Source organism: Vespa velutina, chromosome 24 (assembly GCF_912470025.1).
Source record: "Vespa velutina chromosome 24, iVesVel2.1, whole genome shotgun sequence".
Taxonomy (NCBI): domain Eukaryota; kingdom Metazoa; phylum Arthropoda; class Insecta; order Hymenoptera; family Vespidae; genus Vespa; species Vespa velutina.
In genome coordinates, this window is record NC_062211.1 from 2,170,486 (window position 1) to 2,195,485 (window position 25,000).

General features: G+C 30.1%; 1 long non-coding RNA gene and 1 other non-coding gene across 2 annotated transcripts in view; both read right to left on the reverse strand.

Moving 5' to 3' along the window:
• Window positions 1–1,996: 1,996 nt before the first annotated feature.
• The window catches only part of LOC124957192, a 67,051-nt gene continuing 44,047 nt past the window's right edge, over window positions 1,997–25,000 (reverse strand). The window contains exons 2-3 of the long non-coding RNA XR_007103473.1: window positions 19,481–19,660; window positions 1,997–2,054 (exon numbers count right to left, since the gene is read on the reverse strand). This is a non-coding gene — a long non-coding RNA (uncharacterized LOC124957192). The remainder of the gene's footprint in view (window positions 2,055–19,480; window positions 19,661–25,000) is intronic.
• Window positions 4,979–5,051, reverse strand: Trnak-cuu. The gene has a single exon. It is a non-coding gene; the product is annotated as a tRNA-Lys (tRNA).

The window sequence follows — 25,000 nt, forward strand, 5'->3', positions numbered from 1 at the left end:
TAATAGTAGTAGTACTGATATTAGTAGTAGTGATAGTAATAGTAGTGGTAGTCTAGCGCGTTGTCCCGTTTCGTCTCGTCTCGTACCGTTCCGCTTCGTACCGCGTCGTCCCGGTTCCGTCCCATACCAGAGACAACGACGACGAGGCAGCACGCGACAGATCTGGATTCTCCTTCCCCCACCCTTCTCAACCCCACTACTCTCTCCCCCCTCTCTCTATCTCTCTCTCTCTCTCTCTATCTATCTATCTCCGTCTCCGTCCTTCTTGTTCTCTTTCTCGCCCACTATCGTTCGTCTCTACCACGCGCCTTGCTCTACTACTACACTCCCCTCCTCCCCCCTCATCGCCACCTCCTCCTCCTCCTCTCTCTTTCTCTTTCTCTCTCTCTCTCTCTCTCTGTTTTTCTCTTTTTTTCTTTTTTTTCTTCTTCTTCGTCTTCTTCTTCTTCTTTCTCTCTTTCTTAACCACATATCTCAGTTGACTCCTATACGAAGCTTCTTCTTCCTCTCCCCTACCTCTTTCCCCTCATCCTCGACGACTCCAGGACAACCACACCACCCGTCCCACCCTCCTTAATAATCACTTCTATCACTTCTTTTACTTTACCGATAAAGTTTCCTCGAGTTTTTCTTTATAAATGACGAGTATCGATGATTCGAATCATCCGCAAATCGCTTTCCTCCTCCCTACTCTCTTTTTCCTTCTCCTTCCCTTCTCTCCTTTTCTCTCTTTTTTTTTTTCATCATCATCATCATCATCATCATCATCATCATCATCCTCCTCATTATCCTGATATACCCAACCCCCATCCTCCGTGCTCATAATCCTTCTCTTCCCTTTTCCCTTCTCATATACCGAACGATGTCGTAGCCTGTAGGGGCTTTAAAGAGAAATACTATCATGAATCTCTCCTCTCTTACTTTCTCTCTCTCTCTCTCTCTCTCTCTCTCTCTCTATATATATATATATATATATATTTTATCTATTTATCTATCTCTATTTCTTTCTTTTATCATTTTTTCCCCCTCCTTTCTTTTTTATTCCTTCTTTCTTCCGTCCTTATATATAAGCACCTGCAAGTAAACGAATCGTACGGAAATCGCGCGATAAAGCGAACCATAACCTTCGATAAAGAGAGAAAGAGATAGAGAGAGAGAGAGAGAGAGAGAGAGAGAGAGAGCTTCTCTTCACTCCACCCTACCTATTACCATCCCTTGCTTCTCTACTTAATCCCTACTCATTATTACTACTACTACTACTACTACTACTACTACTAATACTACTACTACTACTACTACTATTACTATTACTCTTTCCACACCCCTATCCACTAGGCACCCATCCCCACTTTATTGCAATCTCATTTCTACTTCTTCTTCTTCTTCTTCTACTTCTACTTCTTCTTCTACTTCTTCTTCTTAACATTTCCAACAATCTCACCGTCTTTTCCTTTTCTTCCTCCTCCTCCTCCTCCTCCTCTTCTTCCTCCTCTTCTTCTTTTTGTTTCTTTGAAAATGTCGATAACGATGACGACGACGACGATGAAGACGTGGAGGAGGAGGAGGTGGAGGTGGTGATGGAGGAGAATGATAATGACGAATATGACGACTTTATTTGATCATATTCTCGGATATGTTTCTCTTCTTATTCTTCTTCTTCATCTTCTTGATCCTTTTTTTTATTTTTTGTTTCATGCTCTTGTTCGTATTTTTTATGTACCTTTAATCCATTTTATATTCCTCATCATTGCCGTTACTTTCTCACTCTTTGCATTAAATTTCACCAGTCTAATGATGTGTGTCTTTATCTTTCCTTTTGATTTTTATTTCTTTTCTATTTTTGTCCTTTATATTTCTTCTTTCTCTCTCTCTCTCACTCTTTCTCTTTCTTTCTTTCTCACTCTATGTCTTCCTATCTTTCTCTCTCTCTCTTTCTGTTTATCTGTCTTTTTCTTTCTCTATCTTTCAGTCTCCCTCTCTCCCTCTCTCTCTCTCTCTCTCTCTCTCTCTTCCTTTCTTTCTTTCTCTTTCTCTCTTTCTACGTCTGCGAGTACCTGCGATTAAAATCAAAAATTCTATGGTGACTGTGATGTAACTATTTTTTTTTCTTTTCTTTTCTTTTCTTTTCTTTTCTTTATTTATTTAATTAGTTAGTTATTATTGTTATTATTGTTATTATTATTATTATAATTACTGTTGTATTAAAATTAGTTGTAAAATATTATGCGTATATATATATATATATATATATATATATATGTATATATACATAATTAATATTTTATATTTTTGCAATATTGTGAAAATTTCCAATTGAATAATTACAAATGAGAACAAAAAAAAAAAAAAAAAAAGAAGAAGAAGAAAGAACAGAGAAAAGAAAAGAAAAGAAAGAATAACATATAACTATGCTCATGCACACAATTCCGTCATTTTTATTTTTTCCTTTTCTTTTTAACTTTTTTTCCTTTTATTCCATAACCCCCTCCTCCACTCCTCTTCAAAATCTTCCATCTAAAATTTCGCTCCTTAAACATTTTTCGCTAACCACTTTTCTCGACTTCTAATCTCACGGAAATAACATAGCTTTTGCTATTCTTCCCCGAACGCGATTTTATCTTACATACATACATACATACATACATACATACATACATCCGATTATCTAATCCTCAGAAAGCAAACCCTTTTAGAAATGTTATTTCGGGCCTTAGAATGAGATTAGAAAACGTCTGTCTGTGAACTGTTGTTGTACCGATCGACCATAACGATAATGTAATCCATGATCCTTGCTCTAAAAAGGATTATTATATTTTCTCTCTCTCTCTCTCACACACACACACACTCTCACTCTCACTCACTCTCACTATCTTTCGTATATAACATACATATTATATTATATTATATTATAAATATATATGTATATATATATATGTATGTATCCTTTAAGACTGTTTTCAATGAAAATAAAAGAAAGTTATGAGACTGCATAAGACGGAAGTTAGACGACAATATTCTCAAATGAAAGTGCACAATCCTTTTGATATTAATGTCGACGTTAATAGTTAATGTTGAATATTAATGTTGATCGTAGTTGATACGATTCTAAAGTAATCTCCCAATGTAACGATCAACAACCTCGTAATACTTTAGAAAAAATAAAAATTCGATCGACGATTTTCAAGTTTTGTTATTTCAATCGATCGGAGGTATTATTTTTAAATTGTATAACGAGGATTTAAGAAAAAAAGAAAGAAAGAAAAATATATATACATATATATATATATATATATATATATATATATAACATAAAAAAACATAAGTTATGAACGAAACAAAAATCAAGTTCCGGGAAAAAGAGCAAAAAAAAAAAAAAAAAAGAAAAAAAGAAAAACTAAAGAGGAAAAATACTAGAAAGAAAAAGAAATCCCTACGTATCCTACATATCTCAAGAAAAAAAAAAAAAAAAGAAAAAAAAGAAAGAAAGAAAAAAGTAAAAAAAAATAAATTAGAAACAAAAAAGAAAAAAGAGATAGAAATAGAGGTTCGTCCGTTTTCATTTTTTCTCTTCCTCCATCTTTTTCTTGCTTTTTTTCTTCTCTCTTTCTTTCCTTTCTTTCTAATCTATCTTTCTCCCTTTCTTTTATATTTTTCTTCTTTCTCTTATTGTTGATGGAGAAACGCGAGAGAAACCGAGTTACATCGTTCATTTTTTTCCCCCCTCTCCCACTCCCATCCTTTTGACTCAAATGTTAAAAGGTGAATGTTATTAACAAACTAGATGATCGAGAAAAAGAACGTGTAAAATGATTCTCTGTCTCTCTCTCTCTCTCTCTCTCACTCTCACTCGTACTCTCTCTCTCTCTCTCTCTCTCTTTCTTATTTTTTCAAGTCAGCTTAAAACATGACGCGTCATTCAAATGCGACAACGTTTCGAAGAGAAACGGCAAGAAATTTAACGGAGCATGAGTAACACCAAAGACCGAAGATGACCGATGGACGGATGAATGGATGGATGGTTGGATGGATGGTTGGATGGATGGATGGTTGGTTGGATGGATCTATGGTATGCATAATGGTGAATATAAGATAGGATATAGGAGAAAAGATATAATATATACTTGCATTTCCTATATACATATATATATATATATATATATATATATATATATATATATATATATATATATGCATACTATATTTCTTTTCCGCTCGAGGAAATACACGTTTTAAGTAGAGAGATCTTATCAAAGGAAACATCTTTGGCGTCAACGAGTTCCAAGATGTCTTCGAAGAACCTAAGAAAATTTTCATCGTCTCTCTCTCTCTCTCGCTCTTTCTTTTTCTTTCTTTTTCACTCTCGTAAAATCGTAAAAGTGACTCTCGATAAAGTTTTATGGAAAATGAGGTACGGAAAGTGGCAACGTTCGCAATGGGATTCGTTCGACTAAAATAGAAAAAGAAAGAAAGAAACAAAAAAAAAGAAGAAAAAAAAAAAGAAAAAGTAAAGAAAAAAAAAAAATGAAGAAGAAGAAGAAGAAAACAAGAAAGAAAGAAAAAGGGAAAAAATTAAATATAAAGATGGAAAATATTTACTGAAGAATTATACAAGTTCGAATGCGAAATATAATATAAATATATATATATATATATATATATATATATATATATATATATATATACATATGTACATAGAATTATTTTCTTAAGAAGTGAAAATGAAAGAGTTAATATGAAAAGAAATAAAAAATTAAAAGTTAATATTTATTAATTTTATTAATTAATCGAAAGGTGAATATTATTGATAAATATATTATAATTTAATCAGAGAATTTTATAATAAATATACATATATATATATATATATATATATATATATATATATATAAAATGAGATGAAATTATATGATAGAAGAGATTTAAAAGAAGGAGAAAAAGAAAAAGAAAAAAGAAAAAAAAATATATATATATAATATTTCGCCCAACGTGGGGCTCGAACCCACGACCCTGAGATTAAGAGTCTCATGCTCTACCGACTGAGCTAGCCGGGCTGTTGGTCCAAATTTTTATTAAATATCCATCTATATCGTTTCCCTGTATTTATCATTACACATTAAACGTATACACGCATTAAATACAAACGCACATATATTAAATAATAATAATAACAATAACGATTAGACGTTTAACAAGAAGAAAAACGAAATGTAAAAGTGAAAAATAAAAAAAAAAAAAAAAACAACGAAAGAGAAAAGAAAAACGAAGAAAAAATAATAATAAAAGATAAACAAAAAGAGGGAAGATCGTCGTGTAACCTAACCTAAGATTTAAAAAATTTTTAAACAATAAAAAAAAAAAAGAAAAAAAAAATGAAGGAATAGAAAAAAAGAAAAAAGAAATAAACAAATTATAAGTTCACGCGTCTTCCAATCATTACGTACTAACGATTAGTATTTATTACAAAGAGATAATTACATGCAGATGTAACAATGGTAATAATAAATGTTAACCTTGAAATATAATACTTTTATAAATGCTAATCGTTAATACGTAATGATTAGAAGAAAGACGATTTAATGTAAACTTGTATTTTTTTTTTCTTTCTTTCATTCCTTCTTTCTTTTCTCTCTCGTTTTTTTTGTTTTTTTCTTTTTTCTTTTTTTTTTCTTTTTTCTTTTTTTTTTTTTTGATTTACGACGAAGAAGATTTACGTGCAACCTAACACAACAATGGCGGCCGGTAATGTTTCATCGAAGGAGGAAAAGAAAAAGATAAAGAAAAAGAACCAAAAAGAGAGAGAGAGAGAGAGAGAAAAAAAGAAAAAGAAAGAAAAAAGAAAAACACGATATGACATTTACGATGAACGTGTGTTCGTCTCGCCATCGTAAAATTGTCGATCTTTTTTTCTTTTATTTTATTTTATTCTTTTTTCTTTTTTTTTTTTGTTTCGTCTCTTTTCCATTCTTCCATCCGCTCAAAGTGAAAATTACAAAATTCAAAAATCTACAATATCCACTTTACCAACACGATTGTTGTTCTCATATCTTCTGCCTATCTCTCTCTCTCTCTCTCTCTCTCTCTTTTTTTTTCTTTTTTCTCTTACTCGTTTTCCTTGTCGCACACAAATACCACGCGCATAAAATAGATAAGCATAAGTTTTAGAGGATCACTTACGTTCTAAGCCTAATCGATGATTGTCTTTATCGTTGACAGTTTCTAACGTTAGAAACAGACGGAATGGCATTGAGATTATTACGACTTATGAATTTTTGTGCATTAGATCATCCCTAAAAACGTTCTCGTCAAAATCACTTTTTCCACGTTCAGCGCATTCTCGTAATCGATCGTCGAGTAAAAAGAAAAAGAAAAAAAAAAAAAGAAAATAAAAATAAATAACTAAATAAAGAAATAAATAAATAAGCAAAATAAATAAATAAAATCGTGAACAGCCCCAGAATATCTTCAAGGAGAATAATTATTGATCCTGTTTATTGAATTAATATTAATAATAAAAAAAAAAAAAAAAAAAAAATATTTCGTGTATCAAAGAAAAAGTAAAGAAAGATAAAGAGAGAGAAAAAAGAAAGAAATAAAAATAACAAAAAATATGTCACCCCCTCTTCCCCCGTTCTATCAAAGTTTTACCAAACAAATTTCATAATCTAAATTTCTTCTTATTTTCCTTATATTTCTTTTGTTTATCTTTTTTTCTTCTTCTTCTTCTTCTTTTTCTTTTTCTTTTTTTTTCCTTTTCTTTTTTTTCCTTTTTTTTTTTTTTTTAATTTTATTTCAGGATTACAGTCCTGGTTAGACAAATACGACATTCATTATAGATCAATCTCATCTCATATATATTTATATATATATATATATATATATATATATATATATGGATGTATGTATGGATGTATGTATGTATGTATATGTTTATATATGATAGTTAAGCTATTTGTGTGGCTATTTAATTGGCGGGCGCCATTTGCTCTATACATTATAATATAATAACGAGCCTTGGGATTTTCAGGAAGGATGATGTTATAATCATCGTTCGGGCAGCGGCGCTTGAATAAGGGCGTGACCAGGATATGTATGCTAGAAGAAGAAAAAAAAAAAAAAAGGAAGAAAGAGAGAAAGAGAGAGAGAAAGGGAAGGAGAAGGAAAAAAAATACCGAACTTACGAAAGGGAAAAAGATAAGGCAATGGCGTAAGGGACCACCATGAAAAATATTTTTTTCGAAATTTTTATCAGTCATATATATATATATATATATATATATATATTGAAATTTTTTATACTCAAAACTATAAGAAATAATAAAGAAATTAACGAGATAATCAAAAGAGAAATATATATATATATATATATATATATATATTTGTGTGTGTGTGTGTGTGGGTGTAACAAATTTTATAAATTTAATCCGATTTAGAATCAAAATTGAATCTAATTTAAAACTATTTGATATATATATATAATGATCTAAAAGAAAGAAATAAATAAATAATTAAAGTATTGCATTGAAAAGTGATTGGACGTATAAAATCGTCGGAAAAAAATTTTTATGATACAATAAATTCTACGCCAATTGAGACAGAATTTGAATGAACGAATTTTAACAATTCGATATAACAATGTGACATTTAATAGCGTTAGATAAATTATGATAGAAATAAATAAATCAATAAATGAACGATCTACACAGATTCAGAAAAAAAAAAAAGAAAAAAACAAATATTTCTATATAAAATCATCATTGCAGGGAGAGATAGGATGAATACTCGAGATTTTTCTTTTTTTCTTTTTTTGGAATTTTAAAATAATACTACGGCGTTCTAAGAGCATTCAAATAATATCAAATAAACAAATGAACGAACATAAACAAATACAAATTCGTACGATAGACAAATAAAAATTTCCACGAAATATTCTACGCCAATGATTGATGAGCTAAATATTCGTTATTTACATAATTGAAAATAACACTGTCCCAATTGTCACGGTCATTAACAATATCGAATAAATAAAATATTTAAACTCTATCGAACAACAACAACAACAACAACAACAACAACAACAACAATAACAATAATAACAATAACAACAACAACAACGATGACGACAACAATAATTTTTACATACAATCCTACGCCAATGTGGGAGGTGATAGGGGGTGTAGGGTGATGCTTTAGGGATGATGCTTTAGGGTGGCCAAGAATGAACGTTCAAATTTTATATATAGATAGTTGAAAATGATTTAAGTGCTCAGCGATAATTTATGATAATAAAAAAAATAAAGAAACTTTCGAAATGGATCATTAATACATTGTGACGCATAAAATTACTAAAGAATAATACAAAAAATCACTATACATATATATATATATATATATATATATATATATAATATATATATGCACACGTAGAATTCTACGCCAATGTGGGAGGACGAGTATATATACGAGTTTTATAGTTTAATAATAGAGCGGCGTTGTAAGGAGTGTTTGCTTATCGCATATCCCTGATTTCCGAAGGCGAAGACACGGTAGAGAGAATTGAAGCCAAGCTTTAACGACGAGAAGAAAAAAGAAAGGGAGAAGAAGAAGAAGAAGAAGAAGGAATAAAACAAAAATAACAAGATGGAGGGAAAGAAAAAAAAAATTTACAAAAAGAAGACGACGACGAGAACGAAGACAACTACGACGACGACGACGACGAAGAAGAAGAAGAAGAAGAAGAAGTATAGAAAGGTAAACAAAAAAATGGACGAAGACAAAGCTAAAAAAAAGAGAAAAAAAGAACAAGAAGCAAAGCAAGATCGAAAAAAAAAAAAAAAAAAAGAGAGGAAGGTTAGGTAAAGAAACGTAAGAGGAGTGAGATGATTGGGTGAGAGTTGGTGGAAGATATGATGGTGAAGGTGATGGGGGAGGTAGTAATGAAAAAAACAAAACAAAACAAAATTCAAACGGAGGGCCGCAACCATAGATCCAGATCACATGTGCATGTCCTTATAATAAAAAAAAAGAAAAAAAAAAAAACTATCCCTGGGAGCATACCTCCCACCTGCGTCTCATACTCCTGGAATATCCAAAGGGATCCTCCTCCCACCCCCTCGCATCGTCCCCTACCTCTAACATCTCTCAATCTCAACGCGCACTTCGACTAACCTCACCTTACCCCAGGCCCCTCTCTCTCTCTCTCTTTCTCTCTTTCTCAGCTTTGAATCTACCCTTTCTACCACCCCATCTCCCCCTCAACCCCATACCTCTCGCCTACCTTCCTCGTTTCATCGAAAGACGAATAATCGGTGGATAATTTTCTGCCGTTGGGCATACCGCGGCGTATTTCGGACGTTCGATCTAATATGTCGGGGATCTAAATAATCTCTGTTGCGTTTGGCATGCGGTTATATATATATATATATATATATATATATGTATATATGTATATAAAAAAAATCACGATATACATACAAACACACACACGCATACACACGCGCGCACATGAACACACGTATACATATATATAAATGTGTACATAGTACGTGTACCACCACGTTAGGAACGAGTTAACATAATTTAATGTGGCTTCGGGCGCGATTTTTATTTCTATTCTCGTGTAATAAACGATTATAGTAATAACAGTGATTACGGTAGAGGCTGGAGAGAGGTGGGGGTGGGGAGGGGGGAGGGGGGAATGAGGAGGAGGAGGAGGAGGAGGAGGAGGAGGGAGGGAGGTTCTAGATAGGGTGAAAAAGGTGGCCAATGAGAAGAATAGGGTGAAACGAGGGTAGGAGAGGAGGGGTTGTGAATGTTGTTGACTCAGCTGATTTTTTGCCTTTTTCTTTTTTTTTTTTTGTGTATGTGTACGAAGCACGTTGTTCACCAGAATGTTCTTACGTATATATATATATGTATATATACACGTAGTGATAATTATTTGAGGGGGGTGTGCGTTTCGAAATATTTTTGCTTTTTTTTTTTGGATGAAGTAAAAGGGAGTAGGAGGAGGAGGAGGAGGAGGAGGAGGAGGAAAAATGTTCAACGCGAGATGAAAGATTCTTTTTTCTGGATTTCGAACGAGATAATAATAATCGACCTATTATCCCTCCTATCCCGACTTTTGATACCGATTTATATAGTATTATTTACAATCTTCGATTCACCTTTTTCTCCACATATTATTATTATTATTATTATTATTATTATTATTATTATTGTTATTGCTTATCGTTATCTTTATCGTTATTATCATTAGTTATTTACGAAACTGATGCCGTGCGATGGCATTTTTCTTTGAATTATCACCGTAACCATCGAAAAACACCTTTTTTCGTTTCTTACGACACGTTATAACACAACCATCTCTCTCTCTCTCTCTCTCTCTCTCTCATGGTGTTCCTTTTCCTTTACTTTTCTTTTTATGAATCTTTTTTATGTATATATATATATATATATATATATATATATATATATATATATATATATATATATATATATATATATATAATTAAAGTGATGACGGTGTTGTATAATTCGAGAGAACGCGTTTACCTTTCACACATTTCTTAAAAAAGAATTCGTAAATGAAGCCATTAATCCGAGCGAAGATCACACGCTCACATATACACACACACACACATACACACAATAATATATATATGTGTGTATATATATATATAGTAAGCAGTATAACGTGATCCATGATGATCGACGATAGATCGACGATGATCATCGATTTTCTCACGTGTGTTATTGCTTGGTTGTATGTTATTCCTAGATTGCTGTTAGCTCGCTGATGTTACTTTATGGTCAACTTTCCTTAATTACAGTCCCATTTTATAAGTTCGTGACCTTTCCTCGATTGCCTTTTACGAGTTGCCCCTTTTTCTATCTTTCTCCCTTTTTTTTCTTTGTTTCTCTATTTCTGTCCTTCTCTCTCTCTCTCTCTCTCTCTCTCTCTCTCTCTCTCTCTCTGCGTGTCTGTCCGTCTGTTTGTCCTTTGTTCTCGATTTAGAAAGTTTCGAAAGGAATATTAGAAAATATTGGAATTAGGAAATAGGATAATTATTATTCGAATGATACTTTTTCTCTTTTTCGTAATTATTATTATTCTTTTTTTCTTTTTCTTTTTTTTTTTTTTTTATTTCTTCCCTCTCTCTCTCTCTCTCTCTACTTTTTTGTTTGTCCCATTCGAAACGATCGTATTACGTAGATAATATAAATTGCTGGATAATATGTCTATGATTTTTCTAATTTCGGGATACATACACGTACGATACGATATTATCATTTCGTTTTGTAATTTTTTTTTTTTTTATTTTTATTTTCTATCTCTTTCCTTTTTCTTTTTTATCATTTCAAATATAGTTTACATGCAAATATTTGGATTTTGTATTTCTTCATTCTTTTCTTCCTTTTTTCTGTTTCTTTTCTTAATCACTCCAACTACGAATTTAATAACTTAAATCTTTCAATTAACTTAGCAAACTTCGAAATAATAATAATAATAATAATAATTAATAATAATAAAATTTGACAACAGTCCGTCTATTGACAGAAATAAAAATATAATAATAACAATAACAATAACAATAATAATAATAATAATAATAATAATAATAACATGATGACAATGATAATAATAGTAATAATGATAATAAATAAATAAAAATATTGATTACAATGATGATGACAATGATGATGATGACAATAACAATGTAATTTTCTTTTTTATTTTCTCTCCTGCCTATTATTTTCTTTTCTTTTTTTCATTTTAATTATATCTATATATATATACATATATATATATATAAAACTGTTTGAAAAATCATTAGTTAAAAAATGAAATTTGTCGTAAAAACCTTCTACGAACATTCGGCTCTATAAACGGACGAAAGTTATGGGACCGTTTACACGATGACATGGTGAAACAAGCTCTTTGAATGGGATTCGAGTCCTGTCGTAAAGTGGCAACTTGTCGTACAAGACGAGACTTCTTTTTTAAGAGAGCTCTTGGAAACCGGCAGGGTGGTATAGCAGAAGGAAGAGTAGAAGTAATAAAGGGAGTGGGGGGAGGAGAGGTAGGAAGAGGGCTAGGAGGGGGGGGGGGGGGGAGGGTTAGAAAGATGGAGGAGAGACAGTGGAATATAAAAAGAAGAGGAAATCATTTATTAACCCTATCTATTATTAACCCAAACGAAAAATGAAAAACAAATTTCTTTTTACTTTTTTTTGTTTCTTTTGTTTTCTTTTTTTCTTTTTTGTTTTTTTTCTTTTTTTTGTTTTTCTTTCCTCTCTCTTAAACATGATTTAAATGTTTACACGTGCACACATCGAAATTTAATGATTTCAAATTGAAATAAATTTTAACATTTATTATTATCGAAGGCTCGATGAATCTTCGATTCAAAATGAAAGGAAAAGAAAAAAGAGAACAAACGAGGACAACATTGATATTTATTTATTCGATAAAAAAAGAAAAAAAAGAAAGAAAGAAAGAAAAAAAGACGAAAAGAATTTTTCGAAAAAATTCAACATCGTCGATTGAGAGAAACACACATTACTTCCAAATTTTCTCTTTTCGCGAAAAGAGATTGATGTCGATGATTTCAGGGGGAAAAAAAAAAAAAAAAAAAAAAAAAAGGAATGAAAGAAAGAAAAAAAGAAAAAATAAATAAATAAAGGAAAGAAACAAAAAAAACGAATACATACATAGAATGTCCTAAGGATGGTACAAAAGGATTATGGTGTGCGTGTGTGTCTGTGTATTTCCCTTACACCCTTTACACCCCACCCCACAACACAACAACCCTTGCCCTCCCTCCTCTTCTCCCTACTCTCGTCTCAACCCCCGATTTTTTTTTTCTTCTTTCCATCCACAGACGCTATAAAAAAAAAAAAAAAAAAAAAAAAAAAAAAAAAAAAAAAAAAAAAGAAACGTTTGAGCGTATTGAAAACGCCACACAGGTTGAATCCGAAATCAGGTATTGTTAAGGGGCCCTTTGACTCCCTTCTTACCGTATGATGGATGAAACGAATCGTGTTAGAGAGTGACTCGAGTTCGAAACCTTGTTCTGTTAGGCTTAACGTCAGACTTCCTCGGGGACTATCAGGTTTTAAATAGAACCTGTAAGTTCATCGATGTTAGACCCACTCAGTTCTATACCGGAATACATAGCTATACATTTACATATATATATATATATATATATATATATATATATATATATATATATATATATATATATATATATGCATATATGTATTTATAATACATACGTGTACATACATATATATGTATGCATAATAATTCGTACGTAAGTATAATGCATATAATATATATGTATATATATACGTATGTGTTTGTAGAGCGTAATGTATGTATGTATGTATGAATTTATGTATGTATGCATGTCATATATGTTATGTCACATCCACGTCGGATAATAATTCCCTATAATGATGAGGTTAATAATAATAATAATAATAGCGATAATAATAATAATAATAATAATAATAATAATAATAATAATAATAATAATAATAAACGGACACGTGTATCGTGTGTCAGGGAGATATATTCGTAGGCGTAAACGCAAATTTTCTAAGCAAATTTAAATCCCAATATGATATGGATAGACGATGACGGGTTTTCTATATTTTGCACGATGTGTACGGTACTTTAACAATGCCATATAAATCAATATAATGGTAGTAGTTGTTTTATATTCACATACATACATGCACGCACACATGCACACATACATGCAAATATATATATATATATATATATGTATGTATATGTATATGTATGTACATATCTAAAGATAGAAATTTATTATCGATCAGATATTTATAAACGTTTATCATTTTCACGTTTATTCAATACCATTGAATTCTTTCGATTTATTCCATAATTTTGAATTGATTTAAAAGTAATATCGTATAACGTTTGATAATAAATAATTAGATATTAGACGAGAAGAAAAGATAAGATAGAAAAAGATAAAGGAAAATATATATAATGAATATCTTTTATATGTCATGACGTAATAATTAATAATAATAATCAATAATATATATATATATATATATATATATATATATTAATTAATATTGTTTAAATATTGTTTTGGATTATAAATTAAATCATATTTTAAATAATAATTTAATTCAATCGAAAAATTTTTCTACCTCTTTCGTGTCTTTGATTTCTAATTCAAAGATGATTTTATATATCAAACGTCAGATATTCTTTAAACGATATATTATACAAGGTGTGTTAATAATTTTACAAAAGAAGAAGAAATAACAAAAAAAAAAAAAAAAAAAAAAAAGAAAATCAATCGACACAAAACAAACACACTTTTAAGCGAACGTAAAACGAAATTTAATAATTAATCAATGACAAGATATATGTTTAATAAAATGATCTATAGATCGATGAATATCTGATATATATATATAAATATATAGAATTTTAGATATTAAATTTATCTAAAATATCTAACGATCTTTATCTAATAATTCTTTTAGATATATACAACGTGCATTCGAATAAATGATATCAGAGAAGAAAAAAAAAATAAAGAAAAGAAAAGAAAAGAAAAGAAAAGAAAAGAAAAAAAAACATAAAAATACACTTAAAAGAATATAAAGATAAGGATAAGGAAAGAAGATAATGAAAAAAAAGAGAGAGAAAGAGAGAGAGAAAGAGAGAGAGAGAGAGAGAGAGAGAGAAGGGAATAAAGCAAAGGGTTGAATTTGAAAATTTCAAAGAAAAGGTGAACGTGTAGGCGAGTTGAGTAGTATGGCGAGAGATGTAAGGAGGTGAAGGGGAGGGAAGGAAAAAAGGGACGACGACACGCGACGTGATCCTTTAAATAGATTTGACCTGATTCGAAATACGAACCGACTTTATAGGTATAGAATTTCTCACTGTTAGAAAAGGATACTGGTATATAACGAGACAACCAGACAGACGAAGATAGAAATAGAGACAGAGACTGAGACAAAGAGAAAGAGTGAGAGACAGAGAGACAGAGAGAGAGAGAGAGGAAGATATAAATATATAGAGCAAGAGAGAGAGAGAGAGAGAGAGAGAGAGAGAGAAGAAAAAAAAAAGAGGAAAAAGAAAAAAGATTGAAAGGGTGCATGAGACGGTATCGGTGGGGTTATGGGGGTAAGGGATATGGGGAATAGGATCGACAATGGGGGGCGAGAAAACAATTCCCATGGGCCAACCCTTTCCAAGTGATTAATGTATGCAAAGATAGAGAAACCAAAACCCATATATATATATATATATATAGAAAGAGAGAGAGAGAGAAAAGAAAGGGGGAAGAAAGAGAGAAAAATATATTGCCAAAGAAGTTTATTAATTTTTGTAAAAATAGTTGACCATTATCATCGTCCTCGATGTCGTCATTGTTATTATTGACAATTGATAAAAGTTGTTGATAATTTGTTGTTAATTGATAATTAGAAAAGATAGACCTTTTTTATCTTTTTTTTCTTTTTTTTTTTTTTTTTGCAAAGAAAAAAGGAAGTAAGAATAATAATAATAATAATAATAATAATAATAATTAATAAATAAAATTGAAATTAAAAGGAGTAGAAGGAAAAAGTAGAAGTTAGAATCAGAAACAAAGAAAGAAGAAGAAGAAGAAGAAAAAAAAAAAAGAAGCAAAAAAGGAAAAAGAAAAAAATGAAAAGAAAAAAGAAAAGAGTGACGCAAAAAGAACTTCCTCCACGTTCACCTCCCTTCTACGACACTCTGTCAGGGTGGTTTCGGACCAGAAAGAAAAAAAAAAAAAAAAGAAAGAAAAATGAAAACAAAAAAAATAAAACAAGCCGTAGGACCTCTCCCATTCCTTTTCTAAACTTCTTTTCACAAAATCAGATCCGACTGAACTGATTCTTTTCTCTCTCTTTTCTTTTTTCTTTTTTCCTTTCTGTTTTCTTTTTTTTTTTTCTTCTTCTTCTTTCTTTCTTTTTTCTACTCGACCGCCTAGACACTATAGATAGATAGGGATAGATAGATACATAGAAAGAGAGAGAAAGAGAGAGAGAGAGAGAGAGAGAGAGAAAGAAAAAGAGAGATGCGGTTTGCCGATAAAGAAATATCGGAAATGTCGAACGTTGTCCTGCAGTCCTGCATTTCTCTTATATACGATTCATGCCAACTGCATTTATACTAAACCAATAGAAGGGAGTGAGTCTCTTGAAAATACACTGGGAACACTAATGAGCTGCCAAGTTCGTCCAATACAAGATATTAATGTCCACACTTTTGTCTTTTCAGATTTAACGAAGATATTTTCAATTACAAATATTTAAACAAAGAAATATATATATAAATATATATATATATATATATATATATATATATATATACATGTATTATATAAAAAATTAAAAACATTTAAAGAAAAGAAAATGAAATAAAATAGAACAAAATATATATATACAATTCAACATCCCCTTATAATCGCTATCATCCCTCTTGCCACCCCCTACCATCCTGCACACACACACATACACAGACGATCTTCTTTCTCCTTTTCTTTTTCCCTTCCCTCCAGTAACCTCACTACTCATTTTTTAATTCATTCAAATCAATTATTAACCAATCGTTAATTTAATATACAATTGATTGTCAATTATAACATTTCTTTTTTAACACGAGAGAGTTCGATCAAAAAAAAACAAGAAGAAAAAGAAAAATGATCGTCAAATTGTAAATTTTTAATTCGATCGTGTATTCGCTTGCTCGATGCATCATCATGCATTTTGAATTTAAATATTTATAGTGTCGTTTAAAGATAAGAATTTATTAGTATCGTTTAATAATACTCGACGAGTATGATAAATGAAAATTAAATTTCTTATCGAGATCTTGGAAGGGAAATGAAAAAGAAAAGAAAAAGGAAAAGAAAAAAAGTAGTTTTTCCTCGATTTATACGAGTACTAACGGGAGGTGGGGGTGGAGGGGGAGGATCGTAAAATTCGTTTAATCAACCATTCGGATGAGATGTTTATCAAGGTCAAAGAGATCTTTATTACATATACCTTTTTTTCTTCTTCTTCTTCTTTTCTCTTTTCTTTATTTTTTTTCTGTTTTGTTTTGTTTTGTTTCTTTCCTCTGTTTCCTCGACCGCGATTAACTTTGGAATTAAATTTGCATCTCGTGGGGATAAATTTTATTAAAAAAAAAAAAAAAAAAAAAATAAAAAAAAGAAAGAATGAATTCATTTTGATACGAACGACGATTGCTTCAATAATTGACCCAATGAATATCGTCGTATTAAAATCAATCGTCTCGTGTCGAATACAAAAATCATTTTCTTATTCTTATCTTTTGTTTCTTTTTTCTTTCCTTTTTTTTTTTTTTTTTTTCTCTTTATTTCTTTCCTCAGAGAAACGAAATAGAAAGAAGGAGAAAACAAAATCGAAAGGAATTATTATTTAACAATATTTATTTAAGCTTTCTAAATGAAACCAAAAAAAAGAAGAAGAAGAAAAAAGAAAAAAGAAATTAAAAAAAATAAAAAAAAAAAAATATATATATATATATATAGACAAAGAGAGTGAGAAGAGAGACAGCGAGAACAAAAGATTGACATTTGAATCACGTTAGAAAGAGAAAAGAAAATGTATGGAAAAGAAAAGAGAAGAAAAGCAAAAAAGAAAAAAAGAAAAGAAAAAGAAAAGAAAAGAAAGAAAAGGGAAATGGATGCCGACGCCGTTAGAAATGCAAATTCAAAGTGTCTCAATGCGTTTAAACGTTCCAAGCTGAGATTGATTAATTGAAGGTTAAAGGGTTCGGTGTGCGTTAAGTGGTTCACTGAAAACCTTTTCTCTCCTTTAACGCTGAAGTTCTCGATCTCTAGTTAGTTGGTTGAGTTCCAAACGCTGCATCGGATGCCGCATGTGCATATACATACATACATACATACATACATACATACATACATACATATATATGTATATATGTACGTGTGTACGTATATGTATGTGCACGTGTATATATGGTGTGAGTATAAGAGTGGGTGAATTCTACAGACATGGTATAACATACCGCATCTACTAATATATATATATATATATATATTGTGTGTGTGTGTATATATAATATATGTGGGTTTGTGTGTGTATGTGTTAGGAATCAAACGCAGCTAAGAAAAGGGAAGGACAAATAAAAGGAAGAGAAAAGAATGCGACCTCGACCGGTTACCGTGTCTCGTTTCGTGTCAAAACACGACGCTAATGCATCATTAAAGGAACGCGCCCTGCCATGTCAATGTAGCGCCAGTTAAGGATTTTAACTGGGACAGTATACTCTTTTATATATATATATATATATATATATATATATACGTGTGTGTATGTGTGTGTGTGCATGTGTTACAATCGGTTTATTATATATTTCATATATCTATTTTCTTTATGAATATTTAAAAAAAAAAAGAAGCGAATGATTTGGTAATATGCTTTTTTTTATCTAATTATTCTTTTTTTTTTTTTTTTTTTTTTTTTTTTTAAATGTATGAACTACTTTTCATATAAATATGTGTGTATATATATATATGTATATTATTGATATATATTTATTTCTAATTTATTAATAATTAAATTATCAGTTAAATTGATTATTAATGAATGATAAATTATTTGTTTATTATTATTAATATATATATATATATATATATATATATATATATATATTAATTTATTTAAAAGCTATTGTTAATGAATTAATTATCATTAACATATTAATAATACAATATAAATATTATAATATTGATATTTCAATAGAAAATTGAAAAACCCTTGTAACTTCATCGACCCACCCCTATCTCTGCCATTAGAAAAAAGAAAGAAAAAGGAAAAGAGAGAGAGAGAGAGAGAGAGAAAAAAAGAAGAAGAAAGAAAAGAGAGAAAAAATAATTCTAACATTTGTCATTCTCTTTAATAATTTAACAAATGGATAATAATAACTAATAGTAGTACTAGCATTAGTAATGGTAGAGTGATATAGTAATGGTATTAGTATCAGCTACATCGTCGTTAGATACATAGGACTATAATGCACGAGTTCAAAGGATATCGTAAATACAGTATGACAGTTAATCCTTCCATAGGATATCTCGAAGGTATAAGGATAGGTGTGATCGAGATGAAATGGTGGTTGAAGGTGAGGGGTGAGGAGATTGAGGAGAGGAACGAGAGAAAGCGATGAAATATCACAGCTGGTCTTATAAACGAGACAACCTAACCAACCCAACCTAACCCAACCCAACTTAACCCAACCCAAGGCAAGTGAAGCCAACGCCAACAACAACAACAACAACAGCAACAACTACGACGACGACGACGACGACGACTAACCGAGTCCCCCTTTCTACTCTACTCTACGTGTACATTGAGAACTACTACGCTTTTATAATCTCACGAAGAGGTTTTAACGTTGTTATCTTACGCAGAAAATGTGTGATAAATCTTTCATTCGGTTGGCCTGGTAGGTAGGTCGTCGTTTGATATATACGTCGATACGTCAGATCGGTTTGTTCATTGGTCGATTGGTGATTCGTTGTTACGGTTAGCTGATATCGAGGAAGAAGATTCTCATCGGCCGATGTCCAATCAGTACATGTTGATTCTAATTTAGAAAGTGCGAGAGAGAATGAGAGAGAAAGAGAGAGAGAGAGAGAGAGAGAGAATATATATATATATATGTATAACATATTTACGATCGATCATGCCCTCTGGGCACAGAGCACAGAACACGGTAGAGCTTAGCACAGTTCAGTTCAGTTCAGTTCAGTTCAGTTCAGTTCAATTCAGTTCAGATCAGATCAGGTTTTAGGTTTTAGGTTTGGTTGGCTTTAGGTTTTTTACTTAATAACATGGATATAAAAGAAAGGGAGAGGGGAATAATAGCAAATTTGATTTTTGATTGGGAATCGATATTGGGGTTTACTTTTGTTATCGTTGTTGTTGTTGTTGTTGTTGTTTTTATAAGATATGTTGCGTGTACCTAACTAGAAATTACCAGTGAGAATATCTTACGGAATGCATCTTTACCTACCAAACTACCGATCAACTTATCTACCTACCTCTACCTACCTATCTACCTACCTTACCCTGCCTACCTATCTACCTGACATATTCGACTGACTATATCTATAGCGTTCTCGAAAAAGGAACAATAACTATATTTAAACAAATTTAATCATCGATTTGTCATTCATCAATGACTCTAATCAAACAAAATTCGCCATTTTTATCATACATGAATGTATATTTTTTTTAATATATCGACACACACACACACACACACACATATATATATATATATATATAGATGTATGTGTGTATGAATTTCTTTAATCTAATCCATATATTTTTAAGCTAATTTTTTAATCTCCTTTTGTTTTTTTTTTTTTTTCTTTTTTTTTATGGGAGAGGATGGTGATGGTGATTCGCGAATCATTGAAAAAAAAAAAGAAGAAAGAAAAAAAATAGAATAAATTAATACACAAAAGAGAATTCCTAAAAATAAAATAAAAATAAATTTGTAAAAAAGAAGATATAAAAAATGTCCATCCATTTCTCTCTTTCTCTCTTTCTCTATCTCTCTGATTTAATATTTATCACTTTAGCTGAATAGCAAAAGATAGAATTTTAAAGGTTAAACAATGCTAATCCCGTTTCCATTGAAATACGTTCCATTGATTTAACTCAATGATACTTAATAAATGTTTAGACGAGATCTAAATGGAGTATAAGTGTGTCTCGTAGGAGAAAGGAAGAATTAAATGAAATATTCCGTAAACGAGAAATTCTATTCAAGAGATGACGTAAAATTGTATTATTTGTGTTCTACACTCGTTCGTTCTATCGTCAATTTCTTTTTTATTCGTTCGTTCGTTCGTTCGTTCGTTCGTTCGTTTGATTGTTTGTTTGTTTGTTCATTTATTTGTTTGGTTTTTTTTTCTTTCTTTCTTTCTTTCTTTCTTTCTTTTATAGTTTATTAGATCACAACAATGATCACCACATTTTATGGTTATGATCTTCGTCAAGATTATGACGTAAGTTAGACACGTAATCTCTTTTTTTAGATTCTTTTTAAAATAGTCCTTAGAATGGCGGCTACTACCGCATTCTTAAATGCATTAGAACGTGTAACATTGACGTTTACGACTATGACGACTACGACGACGCGTTTCATTTGATTAGGGTTGTTTTACGTCTCTCATCTATCTATTTATCTCTTCCTCTCTCTCTTTCTCTTTCTATCTATCTACATATCTGTCTGTCCATCTCTTTCTTTCTCACTCCTTCTAATTAACAGTCGGACCCGTCAATTAAAACTACGGGCCAAATACTTTGACGGAGACGCATAAATTTTTTCTCTTTCTGAAATTTTATTCTACAATATGTTCGTAGTAGTTCTATGTATTACGTACACATCGTCGTAATCATTAAAATCGGACGGACTTATTATTATTTTTCAAACATTATTACGAATATATATCATGTCATTTTATTTCTCTTATTATTATCCTTATAATAATAAGAAAAATACAATAATGCATAATAATTTTTCATATTATTATTTACAATTATTATCTGTCGATTGCGACGATTAGAAAAAGTTTTTTTTTTTTTTTTTTTTTCGTAATAATTTTTTCGTAGCAATTATTCACTCACTCACTCACTCACTCACTCACTCTCTCTTTTTTTTTTTCGTTCGAATTTGACATTAAATTGAAAAAAAAAAAAGGAAAAAAAGAAATAATAATAATAATAATAATGAATATAGAAAGACAAAATTATGGATTAAAAAGATCGAAGTAATTAATTGTTAATGAAACATTGTTAATCATATAACATAATTATTATCTCTTTATTTTCAAACACTCAATTAAATTATTTCTTATATACTTGTGGTCATTACTCTTTTCTTTTTTTTTTTTTTGTTTTTTTTTTTTTAATTCAAAAATTGAAGATTAGTTTCTTATTCTTTTTTCTAATCATATCGAACGGAATATTATTTAATGAAATATTAATTATTATTATTATTATTATTATTATTATTATTATTATTATTATTATTGTAATCACTCGTTATCATCGTTGTCATCGTCAATATCCAGCTTGATTACTATAATATAATATATCGTCGAACACTATCGCTCAATAAAAATCGAGAAAATAATGAAGCTACGACTATGTAACCTCATTCCACCCTACCTCCCACTCCTTCCACCCATTAGCCAACCCCCCACCCCATTAATTCTACTTGTTTCCTTTGTGCCCCGAGGTTTCTGTCATTCCTGATATCAAATTTGAAATATTATCTAGTGTGTGTATGTGTCTGTGTGTATGTGTACACGTATATACATACCTATGTGTTTACATATATGTATGTATATGTGTATGTATCTCTCTCTCTCTCTCTTTCTCTTTATCTTTATCTCTCTGGCAAGAGAACTTGTTTACAATATCTTTTTTGTTTTTTAATTCTTCCTTTATTTTTTTTTCGTTTTTCTTTTTTTTTTTTCTTTTTTCTTTTTTATTTCCTTTATCCATATATATATTTTTTTCCTTTTTGTAGTTACATGGTAGTCAATAATATAGAGATCATTCTTACGGATGAAATTGATTGATTTTTATGCGATAATGCTATTTCATGCTTGTCATCCTTCACTATGTATTAATCTGATCAATGAGAATATAAATCATAAATAATATATATATATATATATATATATATATATATATATATAAATGTGTGTGTGTGTGTGTGTATACATGCTTCTCGTTTATTGTAAGTGTTTCTCCTTTTTTTTTTTCTTTTTCCTAAATATATATACTATTTTGAAATATACAATATATTAAAAAGTGAGGATTAAAAATTGAAAATGAGCAATTGAGGATTAAAAATTTTCGCATTTTTATGGAGATTCAAAATTCATCGAAGAATTCGAAATAAATCTAATCTCATTTATTTACGTGCGATTAGAAAAAATGAAAAAGGAAAAGAAAAAGAACTTTAGAAAAATTACATTCGCTTTGTTTCCTTGACGTTAATGAAGATAACGATAATAGCAAAAAATTATGTATTTTAAAAATACATAATTTACTCGATTAAAAAGAGGAAAAAAGAAGAAAGAAAAAAAAAAAGAAAGAAGACAAAAAAAAAATTGAGAGATTTCAAGTGACGAAATACAGGAAAAACAATCTATGCATTGTATATACATATCTCTCTAATATCCATCTAATTCTCTCTAACACCCATGCTCGCATTATCTTCCTCTATCTGTCCAAGAATGTAAAAAAAAAAAAAAAAAAATAAAAATAAAAAAATAAAAAATATATATATATATATACATAAAAAGGTGGCAGATGTCTGACAAAACTTATATGATCCTATCGTAGGGCCGAGCCCAAAAACGCCATAACTTGAAGTGTAACATAGAAAATCAGACACATCCCCTACTGTTTTCATCCAGTTTAGTCCCTTTGAAAAAAGAGAGAAAAAAAAGGAAAAGAAAAGAAAAGAAAAGAAAAGAAAGAAAGAAAGAGAAAAAAAAAAGTTACCATCGTCAATCCTAAAAACACATTGTGAATATTTCTCTCATGGGAAGACATATATATATATATATTTTTTTTTTTGGAAAGACATTAAAATATAATACGTAAGATAAAGCGACAAGTATGATCGTTGATAAAAGATCATGTTAAACATAATCGATGCAATTATTATCAAAAATCATATCTATGGAGTATGAAATGTAATAGAGCAACAAAGAGAGAGAGAGAGAGAGAGAGAGAGAGAGAGAGAGAAAGGAAAAGAAGAGAACGAAATAAAACAGATCAAAAAAAAAAAAAAAAAATAGAAAAGGAAAAAAGAGAAAAAGAAAAGAATAGAAAAGAAAATGGATACATAATTCTTCCGTCGACATTTTCATCGAAACGACGATTATATAAAAAGAAATCTTCGATCAATTTCTCTTCTCAAGCCTTCTCCTCCTCCCCACCCCACCCCTCCCCGCCACCACGTCCCATCCCTCCCTCCCCCTCCTTCTCCTCCTCATCCCCGATTAATATAAATCGTATATAGAAACCATTAGAAATTTTTCCACGTATCAGATTAAAACGGAATAATATATATATATATATATAAAGAGAAAGTTTAATAGTTATTTAAACGCGAAACCATCTCAAACACATATTTCTCCGCCATCAATTTATTTCATTGACCTATCTATCGATACTTTCAACGATCCATTAAAATCTCGTTAATGCAATTAAAAAATATAATAAATATATATGTACACACACATGTACACAGGATACACATATTTATAAAAAAAAAATATATATATATGTGTATATATATGTATATATATTTCTTTATATAAACGAAGCCCATAACGCGAAGTATCCGCTTAAACGATATAGCACACGATTACTCTAAGTCGCTATACGTAATGACATTATCGTGTTCTCTCGATGGATTATTTTAAGAAGCTTACAACAACCTACCTTGATCCTAAACCCTTCTCCCTTCTACCCACCCCAACTCACCCCCTTTCTATACCATTTCATCCCTCTCCATCTATCTATACAACTATTCATTTCAACTCACAGATAAACGAATACAATTTAATATTTTATATCGAATCAATTTTTATAGATAAAAATTATTTACGATTACAGTCAATGTAAATCTATGTAACGATACTATAATATCTATTGATACTGATCTGTTATGATAATGTTATCTCTAATGATATACATTATATATTATACATATACAATAGAGACATTTACATATTTGTGTATTTTTTATATGTGTTTGTGTATAATGAAAGGAAAAATAAATAATTAAATAAATATATTAATTATAAAAATTAAAAAGTAATTATAATATATATATATATATATATATATATATATATATATTAATTGTTATATTATTTTTACTTAT